Raw genomic sequence first — 717 nt, 5'->3', positions numbered from 1 at the left:
TATATTTAATATATTTATAAATATTTAGAATATTATTATTATTAAACTATAGAGAATTAGAGGTTTAGGGGGATTTTATTTACCCCCTCTATTTTGAAGTTTAAATATTTAGTAAGATTTTAAATTAAAGATCTAATACTCTTTAATTATTATAAACTATATCTTTATATTTAAGAGATTTATATAAAGTATAAANCTATATCTCTATATATAAGAGATTTAAACTAAATATAAAAGAGATATTTAAGTAATAAACTTTTATAAATATTAAAAAATCTAAAACTAAGTTATAAAAATAATTAATAAAGAACTTTTAAACTTTATTTAATTTAAATACTTAATAAAAACTAAACTTAAATAAGAGGTTTAAGGAAATACTTTTAGAACTATACTTATAATAATTTAAGGAAATACTTTTATAATTACTCTTAAAATATCTTAAGTTTTTAAAATATCTTAAAAAATAATTATAACTTATAATAAAGTTTAAACTATTATAAGTTTNAAACTTTATAATAAGTAATAAAACTTTTTATTATATTTTTTTAGATAATAATTTATATTTTTAAGGAATATTTTATAAGAGGAAAATTAATAATAATTACTACTATAAAAAAAGAGTATTTCTCTATACTTAAGAAAGTATTTTATTTATTTATTAATCCTAAGAATTTCTATATTAGCAGTCTAGTTAACCTATATAAGTAAGTATTACAG

This window comes from Colletotrichum gloeosporioides (genome assembly GCF_011800055.1).
Source record: "Colletotrichum gloeosporioides strain Lc1 chromosome Unknown consensus_119, whole genome shotgun sequence".
Classification (NCBI taxonomy): Eukaryota; Fungi; Ascomycota; class Sordariomycetes; order Glomerellales; family Glomerellaceae; genus Colletotrichum; species Colletotrichum gloeosporioides.
The sequence above is the reverse complement of the archived record's forward strand: the minus strand, read 5'-3'. Positions refer to the sequence as shown.